Genomic DNA, 21380 nt, shown 5'->3' with positions numbered 1-21380 from the left:
ACCTTGTTAACTATAAAAGTCAATCTACAAATAATGTTAGTATGTCTATAGAAATATGTCCATGCTAAATAACAGGTGAAATCGTGGTTTAAAAAAATACGCTAGATCTATTAATACTGGCATGGAAAAAGACTGAATATCTATACCCAGAGGGGGGACTATAAAACAATATAAATAATATGATCTTGTATTTATGAAAAATAGGCAATATGAACATATATACACGTTACCATATGCACACAAACAAAAAAAATTTTTAATCATCTAATGATGGGGATGTCCCCCCCTGGCAGCAGGGCATAATTTCTATGCATTGAAATGTTTGACTTTTAAACATATGTACATAATATTTTGTTTAAAAACAAACAAAGGTGGAGTGCCTGGGTGTTGGTTAAGCATCTGACTCTTGGATATCAGCTCAGGTCTTGATCTCAGGGTCTAGGTCATGATTTCAGGGTCATGAGATCCAGCCCTGGAGTGGGTTCCGAGCTGAGTATGGAGCGTGCTTAAGATTCTCTCTCTCCCGCCTCTCTCTCCGCCCCTCCCCTGCTCACACTGGTAGGCACCCATGCATTGTCTCTCTCTCTCTCTCTCTCTCTCTCTCTCTCTCTCTCTCTCTCTCTCTCCAAAAAAATTAAAAAACAAAAAACCAAAGGTAGCATTCTCTCAGATAATCCTATAAACCTAAAAAGCCATGGAAACAAATGGACAAATATGAATATAATGAATAAATGAACAAAAGTTTATATTTTGCTACATATCTGGGAAAGTTTTAGTGACTTTATAAACTTCTTTAAGTTCTGAGAAGAATTATGTGCTTGCATTTGTGATTTTGAGTGGGGGCAGAAATTCCATACTTTCTATCAATTTCTTTTTTAATTTTTTTACTGTTTATTCATTTTTGAGAGAGAGAGAGAAAGAGAGAGAGGGAGGGAGAGACAGAATGAGCGGGAGAGGGGCAGGGAGAGAAGGAGACACAGAATCAGAAGCAGGCTCCAGGCTCTGAGCTGCTCGAACTCACCAACTGCGAGATCATGACCTGAGCCAAAGTTGGCCTCTTAACCAAATGAGCCATCCAGGTGCCCCTCCATCAATTTTTACTTTACTCTCTGACCCCAAAATTTTTTAAGAACATTATTTTAAAGAATATTATATGGTCTCATTATATAAAAGGTCAAGACAGAAATTAAAGGATCAAATAACAAAACAAAAACCCTTAAGCCAAACACAGTAAAGAGACATCTTTTAAATCCTGGAAGAGTAGGCACAGGATCTCTCTCTGCAGTTCTTAGGATAACACTGAGCTAGTCTTATTTTTAAGCTTATGATTTATAGTTCTAAATGTTAAAGATAGGTTTCTCTTTCTTTTAGACACAATACAAACACCTTTCCTAAAGCAGGAGAGAGAAAGAGGAAATCTGCCCCATAAAAACTTTAGCCACATATACAAACAAGTTATTTGATTCATTCCTTTAAAACTTGTTTATTAAGCACCTACTACATGCCAGATTCATCGTTCCTTTAACTAATGTCATTCTTGTTTGTTGTATCATAAGATTTTCCTTCTTTCTTCTATATGCTGTCAGATAAAGAAACTGAAGGAATAAATGTCCAGCATTAGGCCACCTTAAATGCGCATGTCCCAACTGCCTGTATGATGGCTGTTTAGGGGACATGAAAAGGAAGAGGTGTGACAAACTTATAGGACTCAGTACTCAGATCAGTAAGGATTATCAGTAATAAAAGAAACGCAAAATTCCCCTTATATATGAGCTTAGGATTCCTAGACTTTATCTCTTGGCCCTCTTCCAACTTAACTGTTTCCATGAAGATAAGTTTCTCCTTGAAAATAAAGGCCAGTCAAATTTATCAGAAGACAATGAAAGATTTAGGCAGTGGCTAAGCTCATAGCTTATTAAACTGACATCTTATTCGTCTATGACAAAACCCTACTTTTATTCTAATGGCAATCTGAGTATTTCAGAAATGTATATTTTCTAAAAATTGTTCTAAATATTATCATTCTAAAATTCCTAAATATGATTCAATGACAATTGCATTGTCTATATAATAATGCGTGGGGAGGAGATAAGAAGAAATCCTGTCCATAAAATTAACAAGCGGGGCACTTGGGTGGCTCAGTCAGTTAAGTGTCAGACTCTTGATTTCGGCTCAGGTCATGATCTCACCGTTCATGGAATCGAGTCCCGCATCGGGCTCTGCACTGACAGCACAGAGCCTGCTTGGGATTCTCTCTCTCTCTCTGCCCCTCCCCAACTCACATGTGTGCATGCTCTCTCCCTTTCTCTCGTGCCCTCTCTCTCTCAAGATAAATAAAAACATTTTTAAAAAGTTTTTTCTTAATAAATCCCTGACTCATATATAACTCCTTCCTAAAAATATAGGTAGAGATTTCTTGGAAGTGACATCTCCCATAGGTAGATGGAACTCCCATAGTTCCAAGTAAATTGAACATGAATTGTACAATTATAATACATCAACTTTTATATTCATGCGACAATTATGCTATTCAGGTTCTTACATCAGCAGTAGAATGCAATGAACATTAAATCTAGAATCTGGCCCAATAATATTTGATTTCCTAAAATAAAATTCCAAAGGCCAACCCTCTCTTAACTAACCTCTGACCTTCTTCAATTTTCATACAATAAGACTTTTTAAATTTCACTTTTTGTTTGGCTACTCATTTCATTCCCAAATACACTTCAACATTGTGTTGGGTATTTCTTCCTAATAACATCCTGCCAAATAACACTGAGAGAAAACCACCAAATCACATTAATTGAAGTATATGGCTTCAGAATAAAGTGTGAAAAGTGGAGAATCATGAGTGGTTTACATGTTTTTGTCACGGTGAAGTTACTTTTACTCTTCATGACCCACTCCAGAGTTTCAATCCAATGCCTGCCCCTGTGGTTGAAAGCACCAGGCTCACTCCTTCCCTCTTCCCCATCATCAGACAATGAGATACATCATAATATGATATGTATACACATATACATGGAAAAAAATTATTTTTTAATTAATTATAAGTCAGCTGTCCCCAAAAACGTGATGACATTTATTTTGAACATGCAGGAATGACTGGGGAATTAAACACTGTGCAAAATTCTCTGTGCAGAGGTTCTGTTTTTTAAAAAAAATGAAAATTAAGAGTTATCCACAGTGTAAGTAGGACTCGACCCACCATTGCTGGTTCTGAAGGTGGGGTGGGCCATGAGCCAAGGAATGGGGGCAGCCTCTTCAAGCTGGAAAAGGCAAGGAAGCTCCCCTAGAGTTTCCAGGAGGAATGCAGCCCTGTCAAAAGCCTTGACTTTAGTACAGTGAGACCCGTGTCTGACTTCTGACCTTCAGAACTGTAAGATAACAAATGTATGTTATTGGAAGCCATCAAATCCATGCGACTTTGCTACAGCAGCGATAGGAAACAAACACACCCACTCAGCTGCAACATTTCTCAGTCATTCATCTCTGCCTGTGAATCACAAACTGAAATAAAAAATCAGAAGCAGAAACACAGAGCAGGGAGAGCACGGCAGTAACTGTCCAAGCCTCTAGCCCTAATTGCACAAAATACACAGACCAGCACCTATCCACAAATTAAAGGAGGGGCCATCCCTCACAAACTGACCCAAAAGAATGAAATCTGGTCTACACACGTCCTTTTATCTTGAAGGGAAAATAAGTAGGAAAAGCACAAAAGAGACAGCAGAGGGAAGCAGGTCACAATCAGAAGCAATTTCCGCAGGTATCAGCTAAGCTCCTAAACTAGAAACTGATACTGTAAATACGAAAGGAAAGAATCTTTCACGCCCAAGTTCTTTCGATCACAGTTACACCCAAAAGAAGAGTGAGCTCAGCTTGTGGCGGCAGAATCTTAAATATTAAAACCATGAAGTGAGCTATGACATAATTCCATCTAATTCTTCAACAGAGCCAAGATATTCCCAAGCTATCAACCCCAATGTCCACCTCCTTGGTGTCCTCCCCTCAGTGTATCACAGCAACCCCCAGTACTATCCTCCCTCCTATTTGCATCCTAAGCCCCTTTGAGGGGCACCTGGGTGGCTCTGTCTGTTGAGCATCTGACTTGACTTCGGCTCAGGTCATGATCTCACAATTTGTGAATTGGAGCCCCGCATCAGGCTCTGCAAGGTCAGCAAAGAGCCTGCTTCAAACCCCTTTGAAAGATTAACTTCTTGGGATCATGAAATGCCACACCACAAAACCTCCCAAAGGTCATCCACTGCCTTTAAAGTCAGGCACTTCTATATGTTACAGGATGAAGGAACCTGCTTACCATGGCATATGTTATACCAAATGGCATCCTCTTTCATAATGGCTTCAGAGTTTCCTCCCCAGCCCTATACGCCGCCCCCCATCTTCTGAATTCACATGATATTTTGTTCCTTAATTGAAACAAAATACTTGGGAAGGTGGGGAGTTAATAATATTATAGACATATATATGCACCCATGTTGATCTGCACCCTCCATGAGATTCTTTTTTTCTTTTTTTGTTTTAATGTTTATTTATTTTTGAGAGAGAGAGAGAGAGAGAGAGAGAGAGAGAGCAGGGGAGGGGCAGAGAGAGAGGGAGACACAGAATCCGAAGCAGGCTCCAGGCTGTGAGCTGTCAGCACAGAGCCCGATGCAGGGCTTGAACTCATGAACTGTGAGATCATGGCCAAGTCAGATGCTTAACCAACTGGGCCACCCAGGTGCCCCCTGAGATTTTTTTTTTTTTAAGATTTTTTTTTCAATGTTTTTAAATTGTTTTTACATTTATTCATTTTTGACAGACAGAGACAGGGTAAGCAGGGGAGGGGCAGAGAGAGAAGGAGACACAGAATCTGAAGCAGGCTCCAGGCTCTGAGCTGTCAGCACAGAGCCCGATGCGGGGCTCGAACCCACGAACCGTAGGATCATGACCTGAGCCGAAGTCGGATGCTTAACCGACTGAGCCACCCAGGCGCCCTGAGATTCTTAATTTCAAGAAGGAAGAAACTGTGTTATTCCCTGGCCTCTCTCACATAGTTCCTTATATGCCATAAATATACAATAAATAGTCACTGAATTACCAAAGAAATAACCTGATGTAGCCTTAGGAAAAAGACAAAAATCCTGATCATTCAGAAGAAGTTAAGTTAGAGCCATGTGAGAAAACTTCTTCAACAGGGATAATTCAATTCCAATAAAATTATAATGGTTTAGAGGATTTTGTTTGTTTTTTAATTTTTTCTTTAATGGTTATTTATTTTTTAGGGAGAAAAAGAGAAAGAGAGCACACGCGCGCACATGCAAGAGAGAGCAGGGGAGGGGCAGAGAGAAAGGGAGACCCAGAATCTGAAGCAGGTTCCCAGCTCCAAGCTGTCATCACAGAGCCCAATGCGGGGCTCGAACTCACGAACTGTGAGATCATGACCTGAGCCTAAGTCAGATGCTCAACCGAATGAGCCACCCAGGCGCCCCAGAGAATTTCGTTTTTGTTTGTTTGCTTTCAGCAGGGAAAAATTCTAATGGAAACTAAGTGAGTAGTTTGTATCTCCACCCATCTGCAATTATTCCTACCACACAAATTCCTACCGGTTGACTTAGGGCCTAGAAGCTGTCCTGGGAGAAGAGATTTAAGATCCAGCTGGAAAGCAAGCAAGTAATAACAGAGGAAGGAACAGGACCCGACCAGGCCCAGCCATCCCTCCACATCTTACACCACGCCAGTCCCGGAAAAACCAGGCTCTCAGCGTGTCGCTTTCAAAATTAATCTACCCTTAGGGTATCAAAGTTACAGCCACTAGGTCTTGTGACAATTCATCATACAAATGGACATATGTTTACAAAGATATGACTAAGAACCGGGGGCAACTCCAAGTTGCCCAACTCTCCAAGTAGGGAGAGTAAAGATGACAGACTAGAAGAAAGTCTTTTTGTCACTTCTAACTCAAAACCCTAGAAAATACATAGAAAAAAAAATACGCACAAAGTACAGTTCTATAAGACACTGTGTCATTTGGGGGCGTCTCGCTATTTTCAAATGCAAGTACCACTGTATTTTCATCAGTGGTTATGTGTGACTCTTAAATGTTTTTGAAAACAATAAAATTCAAAGTGCTAAGTACTAAGAAACTTGATTCAAAATCACATTTCGAATAGCAGACCAGTGGGATACAAAATTTAAAAATCAACTATTAACAAAGTAATTGCGCCTACAACTAATTCTTTGCCACATTTCTTGGCACAAGAGACTCATTCTGAACAACCTGGTCCACACTAGGTCCTCAGGGCACCTTTATTCTAAAGCGTTTTTCCCAGTGCAACTCAGGCTCCCAGGTCATCTATTCTGACACATCACTTGATGTACTTGATACCAATTTTCACATCGTGTGAAGAACAGTGTTTCCTCGCTTTGTTTTTCTCTGCCTTGTTTCAAAAACTATCCAGGTGTTAATGCAGACCTTTTGACCACATCTTGGCAAAGTTTAATTTGAACGGGCAGGTTCTCATGACCTTCAAGTCTGTGTTCAACAATGAAATCACTTGGCTTTATATCCTATTCAGTTATTAATCACAAACAACAAAGGAAGAACTTTCCACAGAAAACGAGAAACCTTTGTTGGCCAACATTCACTTTGGCTCATTCTGGGTTACATTCACATACAGCTAAGGTCATTAAAGACCATGTAATGACCTTGGCTTTTTAGAAAGTACATTCAATATTTTGCTGGCAAGGAAACAAAACAGCTATGTGACTTTAAGACAAGTGCTCCCGGAAGTCTGCTGTCTGAAAAGAGGGCACCAAAGGAAAGCAGCTGGATGATGGGGCAGGTGTCAGGGTGTGGGACAGGTCAGGGAGACAGATGCCCATGCAGTATGCTGATCAATTACCCTCCCTGGGAGGGCTCTTTGAGGAAGGGCCTGAGAGAGAAACTTCTACCTCAGTGTGGGGTGCCCACATAGGACCTCAGCATTCTGACTCCACCCACATAAAAGTTAGCTCTTATATTCTAGCCATATTTGACGTTTTACAAATCAGCTTGAATGAGCTGATCTTTGTTAATTAACAAAGAAAATATTTACACCTCTATTTATTTTACTAATTTTCTTGGTTTCCTATTATTACTATTATTAACTTGGCCTTTGTTTCTATTATTACATTTGAGTAAGGAAGTGGCACCATCAGGACAGAAATCCTTAGAATCAACCAACCCGCGCCTCTAACATTAAAGGCACTACCCTCAGTGGCCCTGCAAAGCCCCTTTCAGCATCTAGAAATAGACCCATCAAGGTGGTCTTCCCTCAACTCCTGAATGCTTTTCACTCAAACAGCCCCCTGGACTAAGCCTGCAGTTGAAACTAATAATGCCCTGCCTGCCAAACTAGCAGAACTGCAAGCCAAAAAATTTCCCAAAGCATTAACAGTATCTCAAAAACAAGGACAAAACTAGGAAAGTAGTAGGTGAGGATTCTTTTTTCTTCCTAACGTCAGTCAGTCTCCATGTGGAGAAGACACAGACTGAAAAACCAGGCTTTCTGAAACTCAGCAAGCCCGAGTCAGTCCGTGGTGTGGAGGAAGTGGGCGGAAAGTCACATTAGGTGGGGACACTGAAAGCCTTCCTGCTGTGGCTTCAATCCCATCACACAGTCCAGCGACTCTTTCTCCAAACTCCCTGGGCAGCAGCATCACTAGAATATTGACGTGTTCAAGTTGTCTCTTGAAGCAGTGAAACTAAACTCATCTCCTTTCTACACAGGCAGGCCTTCAAAAGATTTCGGCTCTCCTGGTCTGACTTTTCTTCTTCTTGCATCGCTGCATCAAGGTCAAACACAAGGGCCAAGATCAAGGGCAAAGTTGGTTAACGTCACGTGTAGGTACGAGCGACCCGGATACCAACCCCCTGCACAGTCCAAAATCCACAGGCAACTTCTGAGTCCCCAAAAACTGAACTACTAACAGCCAACTGTTGACTGGAAGCCTCACCAATAACATCAACAATCAACACAGTCTTATATACTGTATTCTTACAATAGAGTAAGCTCAAGAAAAGAAAATGTTTAGAAAAATCATAAGGAAGAGAAAATACATTTAGAATACTGCACTGTATTTACCGGGAAATAATGTGCATATTAAGTGAACCCACGCAGTTCAAATCTGTGCTATTCAAGGTCAACTGTAGTTTATTTTGGAGGTGATCCCAAAATGCACTGGGTGGGGAATGAAGAAGTGAGACAGGGAAGGAAAAGTAGCTAATAAAAGGGTCATTTTTCAGCAAGCTACCACTGAATCATAATCCAAGTAGGAACTCTGAGAACCTCAGGGTAAAATGCTCATCTCAAAGGTAGCTCACCTGAGATGCAAAAAGGGATTTATACCAGAGCAGTCACTGGCTGTTGGCTGCTGACAGCTGGCACTTCCTGCCAGCCCTGGGTGTGAGCTCTTCCAGCCAGAGAATGCCCTCAGGCAAAGGAATGCAAGGGCCAGCAGGTGGAAGGCCCCAGGCCCCAGGTGGGTGGGGCAGCGACAGCCTCTGCCACAGCTAGGACTGGGATGAGTTCCAAAAGGGTACACCTATGGCAACCACATTAGTGGGGCGACACATACCGCAGAATACAAAGCTAATCCTCCACAAAATGATCCTCCCAAAAAGAGGATGTCACCTAATACTTAAATCCTGAAAGTTCTAACATTATGGGACATTGTCAATTATCATGTCTTAATCTGAAATCACAAAGGACTGTAGGGGTAAAACACAATAACCTGAAAGGAACTTGACAATGTACAACTTGGATGCTATCAAAGGTCAAGCAAAGAAATATAATACAGACTTGGTTATTGAGGGTATGACTTTTTCAACCTCAAGTGGTGGAAGGTAAAGCAACTCAAAAAAAGGTGAGGGAGGCTGGGGGGAGGGAGACTCGGGGGAGGGAGGCTGAGGGGAGGGAGGCTGAAGGGAAGGAGATTGGAGGGAAGGGAGACTTGGGGGAGGGAGGCTGGGGGGAGGGAGACTTGGGGCTGGGAGGCTGGGGGAAGGGCTAAATCAACAAAAGCCACTACCAGAGCCTTCAGATGGGGCAATACAAGTAAAGAAACATAGAAAATGCTCGTGTTGACTAGTAATTACAGAAACTGAAAATAAAACAATATGGGGATTCACAAGTGAACAATGGCTGGATCCCAAAGTGACGGCCATATTTCTATACAACTGATGGCATTAAACTAATACAGTCCTTCTAGAAAGCATTTAGTAATATATGTCAGAAACCCTAATATTAAACCCCTTGTCTCAGAAATTCTATGTCTAGGAACTTATCAGAAATAAGTAACTGAAACAAAGAATGATACCAAGAGCAATCAGAGTAACAGCAAATATTTGCGCAGCACTCGCTAGAGCAATGCCAGGCCGTTCTAAGTGCTTTACACCAGGAGGTCTCAACTGGGAATTATCTTGCGCCCTAGGAGACACGTGACACTGTCGGGAGACATTTTGGTTTATCATAACTGGCGGATAGGGATGCTGTGAAACATGGACACTGCACAGGGCAGCTCCCACAGCAAAGATTTATTTGGCCCCAAATGGTAAGAGTTCTGTGCCTAAGAAACTGTTCTGTACCTATTTGCTTTTATAATCCTCATGACAACCTTATGATATTTTCATTACATCCATTTTACAGATCCATAAAGATAATTTTCTCTGTGTTATTATCCATAATGTTGAAAAACTAGGAATAAACTAAATACCAAAAAACAGGGAGAGAGCTAAATAAATTAAAGTAGATCTAACAGAAGCATGAAAAATATCTATGAAATAACATAAAACTAAGACACCAGAATAAAAAATTAGGAGTATTACGTAATTACAATTATTTTAAGGTATATATTACAAATATAGAGACTAAACGGGAAGATGAGATATTAAAGTTACTACTGTGTTAACATGGTAGAAATAGGAATGAATTTTTTCCTTTTTCCTAACATTCTTTGATATTACTCTGATTTTTAAAAGAAAAAAAAACACTCAACAGTAGAGATAAAGAATGATTTTTTTATGAAATAAGGAATACCTTATTTTATTTTATTTGTTTAAGATTTTAAGAAATCCCTACACCCAATGTGGGGATCAAACCTATAACCCTCAGATCAAGAGCTGCATGCTCTACTGACTGAACCAGCCAGGTGCCCCAGGAATACCTTATTTTATTTTATTTTATTTTATTTTATTTTATTTTTAAATTTTTTAATGTTTATTTATTTTTGAGACAGAGAGAGACAGAGCATGAATGGGGGAGGGGCAGAGAGAGAGGGAGACACAGAATCAGAAGCAGGCTCCAGGCTCTGAGCCATCAGCCCAGAGCCCGACACGGGGCTCGAACTCACGGACCGCGAGATCGTGACCTGAGCTGAAGTCGGACGCTCAACCGACTGAGCCACCCAGGCACCCCAGGAATACCTTATTTTAACAACACAAGAGTTACCAAGCTAAGAAAACAGTTACTATCAAGAAATTAGGAAGGAGGATTTTCATGGAACAGCAACAAAAGTTAGTGTTTTAAATTCTGAAATTATAATCAACTATTCAGTGTAAGAATGAATAACCTAGATTTTTATACCTACCACTCTATCTTTCAGTTATTTTATGGCTTACCATCACCTAAAAAGAGCTCACAAAAAGAATCAAACCTTAATTCAGCTAAGTCTGATTCATTTTGGCAGCTCTATCACATAGGGTAATTTCCAGTATTTTTAATATATTAACAATTGTAGCACTGTTAGTAGTAACATTATTGTTGTTCCTATTTTTAACAACATGCATTAAATGCCTCCTACATAGGATAACTGTGTAATCTAATTCCACAAGATCCATAAGAGGTAAATACTTTTATGATCCCCATTTTTCAGCAAAGGTCAAACACTTACAATCAAGCAACCTGTCGAGGACTCACAGAGTTGGTAAATGGAAGTCCCTGAACTGACTGACACTCAAGGCAGTCTGACTCCAAAGTCCCAACGTGCTTGGGGACAAGATAGGAGTGAAGGAAAGACAGGCTCTACCCCCTCTCCACTTCCTACAGCAATGGACTGATTATAGCTGATACATGTGAAACCTACCCTCTGAAGACAAGTAATTGTCTGAGTAGACCTAAAAATGATTTAGCCAACAGGATGTCATATCTTAAAGAATTTTTAATTACTACAATTATCTTTTATCTCATAGTTAGATATTCTTTAAATTATTTTTATAATAATCAATGGATATTGATGAATAAATGTTTGCCAGAACTGCTGAGCAGATTCAAAGCAGAAAAAAATAAGGTTGTCAGAGTTTCCGCAGGAAGCCTCACGATCCATGATTCTAACGTGGGGGGCGGGGGGGGAAGGATTTGCGTTGATCTTCATGTCCCAGTGGATATTCAGTTCTCATGGATTTGGGGATTAAAAAAATAAGTCTATATCCTGTCAATAGGAAAACGGATACCTTAGATAAGCCACAGGGGGACTGTCTGTTTAAACAACTTAAGCATCTGTTTCCAGAATGCTGAAGAGAAATGGATAGGAAGGTTAAATATAAAATATTATTTGTAGATATTAAATTGTTGGGCTTCAATGTCTCTAGTCTAGTCTCACCTACCCAGAGCATACATTACGAAATGAAGTCACTGAAAATGACACTCTGTGATCTACTGAGATCCCTGAAGTGCAGATTAACTTAACAAATAACAGGGATCAGGATACTAATAACATATCATCATGAGGAAATGAGGGGAATTTGGCATAAGCCAAAGTAAAAGGCTCCTCTCCTGGCTGAACTGTTAACAGCTCAAAGTAGGCTGCAGGATGGTGGGAGGAAACTCAGAGGAGTGCTGCTGGTCTCCGATTCCACACCTGGGGGCTGTCCTACCAGTCTCCCATTTCAGGGTGTTGAGATGTCAGGAAGGAAGACAGCAGGTGAGGAAAGCCGAAGACGTCTTCTGTGGAAGAACCCGCATTTCCTCCTGCCATACATACGTGTCTCTGACAAACGTGAGTACATCTTATCATCAAAAATACAGCCTTATTTTTAAGACAAGTGGTGATTTCACTAGAGAAAAGAATCCTGATGTGTCTTTCTTACCTGCATGTTTTTAAATATATCAGAAATAAATAAGTGAAATGAAGGAAGACACCAACAATAATAATAACAGCACATATTTCTGTAGCACTTACAGGAGCAGGACAGGCTGCTCTAAATGCTTTCCATCAGGGGCTTCTGACCCGGAGTGATCTTGTGAGACATTTGGTGATGACAAGAGACATTTTTAGGGCATTTTAGATAGTAGTAGGAACTGAGAGACCTATTTACCAGCCACCAACCATTCTGATTATTTGGACATCTATCTGATCGGTTCGGGCCCACCCTACCATTCATCAAATATTTTGAATAGTAACTCTGTCTGAATACACTATAAATAGATAAAACAAATATCCTATCTAACAAAACCTGAGGTGTCAACAAATATTTTTATTAATATGGAGTACTTTCAGATATAGGAACCAAATGTAACCTTTCAAAATAACTTTCCCCTCTTCTAGATCCTGGAAGACCAATGACACCTGAAAACACCTGTTTCAGAATCTATCACAGGAATCGGCCCCCTCTTGCTTTGTGAACATACTTGCAACTGTGACGGCAGGTAAGAATTCTAACGCAGAACCTCAAGCAAGAAAGACTTGGTACGTGTAATAAACATTATTTTATCTCCTAATCTACAAACTTTTAATAATAAGTCTTATGGAGGCCTTTAATTAATGATATTACTATGGGGTGTCTGGATGTCTCACTCAGTTAAGCATCCTATTCTTTTTTTTAAGTCTTTTTAATGTTTATTTATTTTTGACAGAGCATGAGCAGGGGAGGGGCAGAGAGAGAGGGAGACACAGAATCTGAAGCAGGCTCCAGGCTCTGAGCTGTCAGCACAGAGCCTGACATGGGGCTCGAACTCACAGACCGTGAGATCATGACCTGAGCTGAAGTCGGACGCTTAACCGACTGAGCAACCCAGGTGCCCCTAAGCATCCTATTCTTGATCTCAGCTCAGGTCTTGATCTCAGGACTGTGAGTTCAAGCCCATGGTGGGCTGTGTGCTGGGCATGAAGCCTACTTTAAAAAATGATATTACTACTACTAATAATAATGGATCCATACTGGTCCATTAATTGTGACATAGTGAATGTAACATAGTAACATAAGATGTCAATCAGGGAGGAAAGAAGAAACTGGGTGAGGGATGTACAGGAACTTCCCATACCTTTGCATTCACATTACTATCAATGTAAAACCAGCCTAAAATAAAAGCTTATTTCAAACAAGGTAAAAATAAAACAATCACATACAGGATATTTTCTTGGGCAAGAAAAGAAAAGCTAATTCTGGTACATCCACAGTACATTTTCAGTTTCACGTTTCTGTGGATTTACAAAACGATCAAGAAAAACGGTTGAGAATCACTGGCGTGGCTTTGACTGTGCTGCTGGATTCCACATGTGCACCTGCTCTCCATACATTTCTCAATGGAATTCTATCTCATTCACTGAACAACAACAATAATGAAAAATGCCTGAGCCACAAAAATGTGCCAGGAGCTGGGCTAGGTCTGAGGATTCAAACACAAAGAAGCAGAGAGCCCGTCTTCAAGGTCATCTCTAAAGCTGAGGTTCTCAAGCATGCACAGTGACCACTTGGAGAGATTATTAAAACACAGGTTTCAAGGTCACACCCTGTAAGAGAGAGGCCAGGCCACACTTTCAAAAACACTGACCTATGAAATCTTTCATAAATGTTGTGACAGAGGACCACATCTAGGAATCACTGAATTTGAGCCCAGGAGGGAAGGTGTAGGAGCAGAGGAGAGGGGCACCCAACGCATACGTGAAGGTCAGAAAGGAATTCCTGGAAAAGAAGTGCACTGTTGATCATTTAAGAGCAGAATAAGTCTTGAGGACGCAGCCTGCCTACCACACAGTACCGAGAACATTCACAGTGCTTCTGAAAGTCACTGAACGCTGGCCACAAAGTACCAACCCCCAGCAGCTGCAAACCAGCAGTGCCCGTGAGCCTAACCAGCAGGCCACTCCAGAGCTGGAGAAAGGGGCTTTGTGCTCGTTGGGGTCTGACAAAATATGCAAACAGGATTCTAGAGCCCAGGGTTTCTAGCCCAGAAAGCCATATACTGCCTCCCCTCAGTTGTGCAGCCATTTCACGGGAAAAGCTTTCTCATGTGTTAATGGTTTTTCACCATTTGGGGTTGCAAAATCTAGCACCATTTTGACCCAAGTTGTTAAGCTTTGAGGCTACTTTGCACTGCTCTGTACTTTTTTTTTTTGTCTCCTGTATGTATAATCAGCACATCTCATTATTGCCAACGTGTTAATATTTAGCAGCACTCGAGCCCACTACCCTTCTGATTTGTATCTAGAAACTGAATACCTAAACGTGAATTAAGAAAACAGTCACTAACAGAGGGCCTAATGTGCTTCACAGATGTCCCTGACTGCACACTCCAAGGAACAAATGGCCATTGTCATCTCTGTACAGTCTGCATGGTATCTACAGAGGTCCTGGCCTACCAGTGAGGAGAATCATTAAGTTTAAAAACAGATTTAAAACAACAGGACCTATAGCAGGACCCAGAAAACAGCAGATCTGAATAAATGTTCTCTGAATCTTTTATTTGGGGGCTGCTTTTTTTCTCCCTTCTAATTCTTAGATGTGTGGCTTACTTGAGGTTAACAGAAAAGTAAGCACTATGTACCACTTGATTTAAGAAATGTGAATAGATGACAAATTTTAGAAAATTATAGAGAAATCGATGCTTACTTTCTTCCTAATACAAACCCAGTATGATAAGAATTGTTCATCATAAAACTCCAGGCATGTATTACTTGCTAGAGACTTCCAAGTTATGGGAGGTAAATGCCATATTCTTTACTTCAGTATCAAGAGGTAGGTACGCCTTCAACGCCATTTATTTTTATTTAGGTTTTATTACTCGGAGAAATTTTGCAGCATGAGATCCAGCAACAAATTCAGTGAATACACAGAATACAATCTCAAAGACTTTTGTTTCGTAATAGTACACAGTTTGTTGAGCCACAAAATAACTTCTCATCATAAAACATAAGAGTCTCCTTGTAACCGCAGAAGAAATTAGGTAGGAAGGAGGTGGATAGGTAAGAAGGATCCAATGGAACTTGAGAACTATTTTCTCAGCCTACTTGCAAAATATCCATAACCTCCCAGCTTAGAATCCATCACTATGAAGTCAAACATGATTTTTTAAAATGTTTACTTATTTATCTTGAGACAGAGAATGCACACTCAAGCAAGCAGGGGAGGGGCAGGCAGAAAGGGAGAAAGAATCCCAAACAGACTCCATGCTGTCAACACAGAACCCAATGCGGGGCTTGAACCCACGAAATGCAAGATCATGTCTTGAGCCGAAAATTCAAGAGTCAGAAGTCCAACAGACTGAGCCACCCAGTCACCCCAACTTTGCATACGAGCAAAGACAGAATGGAATAATTGTCTTAAAGAATTTGTATCAGCAGACATAAAATATAATAAGTATTTTCTTTTCATGATGTCTTTCTCTTCTATTTCCAAATGTCCCATAAGTAACTGCCACACACACACACACACACACACACGCATGCACATGCACGCACACACACTATGCTTTTCCTTTTCCTGCTGTAACACTAGTTATTCAGAGTTACCCATTAAATATTTATTAACAACTAACAGTTCTCAGAGTATTGCCAGATACCAGATTGCATGAGTAGGTTGGAGTTATCTAAAGAGAAAGTGAATCTGTTGGGAAAATAAATTTCTTCTGTCAAACACAATCCAGGAGCTACTAACACCAGAAAAGGAGTAGGCTAAATCAGAAGCTAAAGCCACAGGATCCGAGAGCAGAACAAGAAAACAGGTCGGGTCAAAGCCAGGAGACTCGCTCTGGCGGCAGGTTTTAGCTAGGGGCTGGCTGGGCCAGGAGAAAAGGGTCAGTGCTGCTGTGACAGGAGGAGCTGAATCTCAGAGGACCAAGAGGATTGCTATTTGATAAGGTATCTCCATTGATGATATGCATGTGACCTGGAAGAATTTGTGCGAGATGCCTATCTCACAACCTCTGTGCATTCCAGCCTCTGGCAGTATCTGGATCAGTGGTATTAAACTGAAATCTATCAGGTTTCCAGACCATTATGACGGTTCTCCTCTATTTGGAGAAATAGTCCTCTCTGCAGACTAAATAAAGCTTTTTATATAAGGCACCAAAAGGCAAATAGGTCGTTCAGCACAGAACCATATGGGAACCTGTGTGCCCTTTTCCTTTGCTTGTCTTGCTTGCTTGCAAACAATAAAAACCTTTCTGAATAAATGAAAGTGAACTTTGAAACCAGCAAAACATTTCGGGCACCCTGCCACAAAGATATTCTCCAGGCAACTGCAGGCCATTTGCTGTCATGTACAGCTCTGTTTTCTTGCCATGTACTGGGTCTGCGGTTAGAGTCCAGCATAGAATTACAGCCTTGATGCTTTGACGTGAAAAATTACTAACAGATCTAGATCGAAGGATGAGGACGAACCGGTCAATTTTCAGTACGATGATGCACATGGGGCCTAATTTAAACTAATATCTTATCTTTATCTAACATCTAAGCTGTATTCATTTTTTCCTAGATTAACTTGAAAGGCTCTACTAACAAACACAGCCACCATTTACTATAATCCTTCCTGCAATTTGCCAAAGAATGTGCAAGAGAGTTTGCATATGTACACCTTTAAAGACTTAAACACCTTTAAAGACTTACAACAGTCCCTTTATTACCATTTTGCAAGCAAGGAAACTGAGATCCGATGCAGGGTGACTAGGACTCAACTGTAAGTCTAGCTACACAGTGTGTCCCCATTAAGTGTATCATGCTCCACAACTTACATGGAAAAAGGGCATTCTGTGAATACCTCTGGGCCCTACCATCCCTATGAGAGTAATTCATGGGTATAGAAAAATGTAATAAAATAGTGAGGGCACCTAAATAATCACCAACCTCAGCAGAGTCCGGGATGATGACAGCGGCCACACCAGTCAAAAGAAAAAGAGAAAATACAGAATCCAAATCCAAAGACTCGAAACTCTATCCCAGAAATCCAGAAATCACTTGTGTCTTTTAAGTTGGAAGTTAACCATCTTTAAATGCAAAAGAAATTCACATAAGTCATTTAAAATCTGCAATTTTGTAGGAATTTCCCTCAGAATCAGGAAGAGTTTGAAGTCAGAGATCCAGACAACAGAAAAAGGGGGAGGGCCCAATGTATGAAAAGGCAATTTATTGAAGAATTTTTCCAAAGGGCCATTAAACATATGCAGAGAAGTTCAATTTCACAAAAGAAAAGAAAAGGAAAGGAAAGGAAAGGAAAGGAAAGGAAAGGAAAGGAAAGGAAAGGAAAGGAAAGGAAAGAAAAGAAAAGAAAAGAAAAGAAAAGAAAAGAAAAGAAAAGAAAAGAAAAGAAGAGAAAAGAAGAGAAAAGAAGAGAAAAGAAGAGAAAAGAAGAGAAAAGAAAGGCAAGTCCAAACATTTATACACTACTTTTTATCTCTCTACACTTCGTGGATAGCAACTTCACAGAAAACACTTACCTGCCCCCCAGCAATTACACAAATGAACTAAGATCTATGTACACAGGTCATTATTTCCAATAATTTTTTTAAGTGGGATACTACCATCACAGTATGGTTCTGACTTTGGTTCAGAAAGAAAAGTCATGCTTGTGAAAACCTGGATACAAAGCTGCACATTTGTGTATTCATAGGAAAAGGTATGGCCAAACAAAACTATTAACAATGGTTAATAGACATAAACAGAGGGGAGAGGGAATAATTTTCTACTCTGTATAATGTTTATTCAGCACTGGATTTTTTTAAGAAGGAAGCTGATTACTTAAGGTATTTTTTAAAAGATACTTAAATATATTATTAAAAATGAGGTATGGAATCAAAAATTTCTTACAAGAAAATATCTAACTTACCAGCCACCCTCACAGGGAACCACACTTATCTTTGCCCAGTTCACAACCCAAGATTCAATTCTCTGGTTTAGACAGAAAGTATGACCTGTGTTCCCTTAGTCCTAGAATAAAATTTCACTTTGACACAATGGTAGAACTAGGCTATGACTCATCTTCCTCTGCAGAACAATGAAAGTTCTAGTTCAGTGGGAAAAAAACTACTTGAGTTGCCTGCTCACCGAACTGTTCAAATCAAGGTCAAAATATTGGGGCAGGATCAAGCGAGTCGCTGTGCCCAGATCCTATCGAACACTCCTACCATTCCTCACTCCCAGCAGTCCTTTCAATGGTCCTCCAATCAAATCCTGACTTTGCAAATGGTTAGAAGAGGAAGCACCTGGTGCCCTCTAAGTAAGGGTCAAAGAACCCAACTGTAACACGAAATGGATCCAGGACCCATGTCATGAGCATACCTTTCAAGTAATGCCAAGGGAAAACACAACTAAAAGGATTACAGGGTGTACAGGTTGAACTTAAATATATATATACACATATGTATATATATAATTTTTTAATATTTATTTTTGAGAGAGAGAGAGAGAGAACATGCACACAAGTGGGGGAGAGGCAGAGAGAGAGGAAGAGAGAATCCCAAACAGACTCCATGCTCGATGCAGGGTCCAATCTCATAACCATGAGATCATGACCTGAGCAGAAACCAGGAGTCAGACATTCAACCGACTAAGCCACTCAGGCACCCCTTAAATATATTTTAAGTACCATAATGAACATAACATTTGATTTCCTATTCCTAGACTCTAGGTAGCAGGCAAAGCTACCGTTATCAGATTTTTATAATGTTTACAGAACGTACTCTTTATTTACCTTGAATGTTACCATAGTTTACAAGTGCTTTGAAACAGCCCCTGGGAAATCCCACTGGTTGGCAGACCCACCTCAGAAGTTCAGTGACTTTTACAGTCAATCATAAGTAAGAGCCAAGTCTACCCCTCAAAGAGCTGTTCAGTACCATGTTAACTCACACATCTCATTTTCTCCCCAAATTCTTTTGTTTCAAACTAGTCGTTCTGTCTACCCTTCTTCTCCAAATTTAACAATTTTCTCACTCACCTCTGCAAATTATATTCCACCTGGCCCTCCTAACCACCAGTGAATTTTCTTTATACATGTTAAGATCAGCTAAAAATTCACAAGCCCTGAGAAATCTTCCCAGACAAACCTCACTGCACTCTGGCGACTCTGAAGTCTGTGCCTTTATTCTGATACAGTCAACTGGTAGGTCAGGAAGTCCATAATATCTGGCAAAGATAAACACACTCCTTCCTTTCAAACCAACCCTTACACAGTTCCTTTCAGAGAACCTCCTGGTAGTGTCCCCAACCAGCCCCACCTCCACATTCACATACACCTACACCCCAGCCCCTGATAAAATTCTTATTCCAAAGTTCTCAACCTGCCTTGTTTCATGAAGACACTGCCAACTGGCAGGCTTGTCTCTTCTGAGAGGGCTGCTCAATGTGTCTGTTCCCCTAGGATCTCTTCCAGGAGCTTCTTCCAGATGACAGCTGATATTCAGGGGAGCCACAGTCTAATATAACATACTCTCCTACATCAGCACTGACCGGAAACGAAGAGATCCAACCCTCTTCCAGCCTTTCTGTTGCTCAGAGGAATTGATTCATTCATTCCACAAGCAGATATTGAGCCTTCCCTGAACGCCAGGCACACAGTTAGGTGCTGGGTACAATGGTAACAAGGTCCTCGTCCTCTTCACAGAGCTTTCGGTCTAGCTGGGAACAAGTAACAGTCCCCTGTGCCTCTCCACCTTGAATCTACAGCAGCATCACTCAGAGACTTTTTGAAAAGCTACGAAGTCAAGGCGTCAGTCTGCTTAAATCAGAACGTCTGGTGGTGGGGCTTCAACACTTTGATGACTCTACTGTGGAGCCAGGGTTAAGGATATCTTCACCAACCCATCTAGAAAGGAAACAGCTGACATAGAGTCCTGTCAGCCAACAAGCAAGCAGGAAGGATGGCCAGAAAAGCTGCCTCCCAGCAGTGGCTTCCTGAGCAGGGCAATTTCTAGACATAAATCATCTGTGCATTAGTGGATGCCTACAAATCCTAGAATGGCACCAAAATTTTCTTATTTCACATTTTCAAGACTTTTTTTAAGTTTATTTATTTATTGGGGGGGGGGGGAGAAAGAGAGAGAGAGCAAGTGAGCGTGAATGGGGGAGGGGCAGAGAAGGAGAGAGAGAGAAAATCCCAAGCAGGCTCCACACCCAGCACAGAGCTGGCCCGACTCAGGGCTCAATCTCCCAACCATGAGATCACGACCTGAGCTGAGATCAAAAGCCAGACACTTAACCAACTTAGCCACCCAGGTGCCCCATTTTCAAGACTTTTTTAACTTTGGTCTCCCTCAATTAGGTTATTCTTAACTTGTCATCATTTGTACACAGGCATCAAGATTAAGAAAAGGAATTATTTCACAGAAGTATAGGGTTAATATATTTTTTTAAGTTTATTTATGGGGAGGGGGGGAGCAGAGAGAGAGGGAGAGACAGAGAATCCCAAGTAGGCTCCGTGCTGCCAGTGCTTAGCCCGATGTGGGGTTTGAACCCACAAACCATGAGATCATGACCTGGTCTGGAACCAAGAGTTGGTCACTCAACCAACTGAGCCACCCAGGCACTCCTATGGTTAATATTTTAATGGTTTTTTTTTTTAACTTTTTTATTTATTTTTGAGACAGAGAAAGGCAGAGCATGAGCAGGGGAGGGCAGAGAGAGAGGGAGACACAGAATCCAAAGCAGGCTCCAGGCTCTGAGCTGTCAGCACAGAGCCCAATGCAGGGCTCGAACTCACGGACTGTGAGATCATGACCTGAGCCAAAGCCCGACGCTTAACCGACTGAGCCACCCAGGCGCCCCCTAGGGTTAATGTTTTAAAATAAAAAGATTCTACATCAAAGAAAGATAGATGACAGATAAGTAGATAGATGATAGATAGATAGATAGATAGATAGATAGATAGATAGATAGATAGATAGATAGATATGGATTCAGATTTCAACTTACTCAGTTTCTCCCTGTTGTAGCTCAGTGGTGGCAGGGAGGCAAATACATTGAAGCTCCCCACAGAGCAAAGGGCGGCAATTTCAAAACTAACACTGAATGGTTAACTTTGAGCAAATATGTATCTAAAATTCACTCCATTTTATACCTTGTTTTTCATTATTCCCTTTAGATTCGGCAACGGTCACTGGCATATCAACTCCATACTGTCAAAAGTTTAA

The 21380-nt window shown here is 40.9% G+C and overlaps 1 protein-coding gene and 1 long non-coding RNA gene across 6 annotated transcripts in view; one reads left to right on the top strand and one right to left on the bottom strand.

Moving 5' to 3' along the window:
• The window catches only part of UTRN (utrophin), a 491097-nt gene that overhangs the window by 438496 nt on the left and 31221 nt on the right, over positions 1-21380 (bottom strand). The window lies entirely within an intron of this gene.
• LOC111560538 lies at positions 11634-14875 on the top strand. The gene is made up of 3 exons (XR_002742505.2): positions 11634-12036; positions 12586-12686; positions 14534-14875. It is a non-coding gene; the product is annotated as an uncharacterized LOC111560538 (long non-coding RNA).

The sequence above is a fragment of the Felis catus genome, chromosome B2 (genome assembly GCF_018350175.1).
Source record: "Felis catus isolate Fca126 chromosome B2, F.catus_Fca126_mat1.0, whole genome shotgun sequence".
NCBI lineage: Eukaryota > Metazoa > Chordata > Mammalia > Carnivora > Felidae > Felis > Felis catus.
The sequence above is the reverse complement of the archived record's forward strand: the minus strand, read 5'-3'. Positions and strand labels throughout refer to the sequence as shown.